At 48.5% G+C, this 2500-nt stretch overlaps 1 protein-coding gene across 1 annotated transcript in view; it reads left to right on the top strand.

The window, feature by feature from the left end:
• celf5a (cugbp, Elav-like family member 5a) overlaps window positions 1-2500 on the top strand; it is a gene marked incomplete at its 5' end in the record, with an annotated part of 173267 nt that overhangs the window by 20298 nt on the left and 150469 nt on the right. The window lies entirely within an intron of this gene.

Genomic DNA, 2500 nt, shown 5'->3' with positions numbered 1-2500 from the left:
GAATGACACAGCGACACAGCAGCAAACAACAGTCCAAAACAACGGCATGAATATATGAATGTGATGAAATCTAATCTCATTTTGAGATAATGGGGTTGATTCAAAACGGTTGAATTTGATCCAAAAATAGAAGTATAACATTTAAAAGTAAAATTGAGTCTTAACAATAGGGCTAACTGAATTTGACGCTGCCAAGCTGAAAGAAATGTAAAGTAGTAAATAATTAAAAGGCAACAGAATATCCAGCAACCCTGTAATAAAACACCGTTATGTAACACATCAAATAGAAGCAAATACAATTCATGGTCTCTTCCTGTTCCCCTCATACACGCATATATGAATCCCGCACGCACACAGACATGAGAAAATAATAATACAAAGGAAATCATTGTGGGGGTCCCACTGTCTTACAACAACAGAGGCAGGCAGGGCTGAAAATACAAAATAGGACAGGTCTCATTAGCGAACAGAGACTCTAACATTTCCTTTCGATTCACACTTCCCTCGGGTTTCGTTTTAATGCAACAGATAATAGTTGCTCATCGTTTGTAAAACATATTCCAAGTTCAAACATGGTTAATTATCGTGTGTTTTGCTGTTTGACAGGCGGGTCTGTGTGTGAAACCTATTCCGATTAAAGAGGTAGTTTTTTTTAATCACGTTTTGACAAAGTCGTTATGTCCAGTTTTTAATTTGAACAAAATCCACATTACAGAATTATGATCATACGCGTCCTGGTTCCATCATGATCCCTGCCAGTTTGGTGGTTGAACATAATGTGCAGTTCAGTTCCATCCCCTAGCCAGCACTCAGACAAAGATGGCCACTCTGTGAATCAGGCTCATCAGGCAGAGCCAACCTCTCTCTTCCCCCCCATTCGACATGTTACAAATTGGTATGACAAACCATGTTTCACATGTAAAATTCATACAAATCTAGGTAAAACTTTAAACATGGATTATTATAATTCTTTTCCCAAACCTTTTTAATTTGCCAAGTAAAGGCTAGAGGGAGTCTCCTCTCCATCGTAAAGCATTTAATAACAAGATGGGAGAAGAAAGCTGTTCTTGAAGGAAGTGCCAGAGGATGTATTCATGGACGTCTATAACAGTGTTTGGCCATGCGCTAAAAGAAGGATTCCCTCCTTCCTGGCGCCCACTCTCACTTTTCTTCCCATTTCTTTCCATTCTCATTGTTGCTTCCTAGCTCTCTCACTTCATCCTTCTCCTCCTCCCTCATCTCTCTCTCTATCCCCTCCCCTCCTCCCTATATCTCTCCCTCCTCTCTCATCCCTTTCCATCTCTCCCCTCCTCCCTCCTTCCTCTCTCTATCCCCTCCCCTCACCCTCTGTCTCTCCTATCTCTCCCCCTCCTCTCTCTCTCCTCGCTATCCATCTCTCCCCTCCTCCTCCCCCTCTCTCCTGTGCCACATCTCCCTCTCTTTCTCTCGCCACTCTCTGTCTCCCGTTCTCTCCCATTCTCCCGAGTGTCTCTCGGTCTCGCCCGCCCGTCTGTGTTCCTCCCCGGGTCATTAATTGTGCTCCCTCCGGCCAGTCTCAGAGGGCAGCCGTAGGGGCCGACCCACCGCTGGGATTGGACGGTAGACGTGGCTAAATGCATAAATGAGGGGGCAAAGAGTCTGGCCCTAACGAGGCCTAGTACCTCTCCTGCTATTCCCCCTGTCCACCGGGTGTGGCCTTCTCCTGGCCGTCCGGGCTGGGACCCCCGTGACACCGCCACAACCCTCCCGTGTCTCCCTGGAATGTAGCGCACAACGAGTGCGGTCGTTTTTGTTTGGTTTGTCACAAATGTGGCGACGCACGTTTGTGCCGTGTTTCCTACGAGTCGACATCTCTGATTGTTTTTCTTTTGTTCGTTTGGATCGCAACCCTGTTTCATCGAAGTGTTTGATATTTCACATGCTTGGGTTTATTGGTGCCCCCCCCGTGCTTGTCATATCCCCCCACGTACGTGTGTGTGTGTGTGTGTGTGTGTGTGTGTGTGTGTTTGTGTGTGCCCCTCACTCACCGAGTGATGAAACTGTTACCGTTTTCTTGTATTTCTTGGATCAAACTCTAGCCTCCCCGCAAGCACTTCCCCTTCTCTCCCCCACACCAAACCTCCCCCCCCACCCCTATCTCACACACACACACACACACACACCCACGCCCCCCCCCCCCCACCCTGCCTCACACAGGAAGACACACAACATCACCCCCTCCCACGGTTGCTCCTGTGAGCGATGGCGTCATGGCGATGTGACGGGGGGGGGGTGGACCTCACAGAACTAGCTGCTCTCCCCCCAACCTCCCTTCTCTCCCCACCCCCCCCCCTGCTCCGCCTAGAACACCCTCGTAAAGATAACCACGCTGTATGACATGTGCACGTGTGCAGACAGGGACACACACACACACACACACACACACACTAGCTCAGTCTTGCACATGCGCATCGACGCACCGAAAAAGCAGCACGCACAAAGGCATCAACATCACAACATC

Source organism: Pollachius pollachius (genome assembly GCF_949987615.1).
Source record: "Pollachius pollachius genome assembly, chromosome: 7".
Taxonomy (NCBI): Eukaryota; Metazoa; Chordata; class Actinopteri; order Gadiformes; family Gadidae; genus Pollachius; species Pollachius pollachius.
Note: the sequence above shows the minus strand (reverse complement) of the source record. Positions and strands in the feature narration are given on the sequence as shown.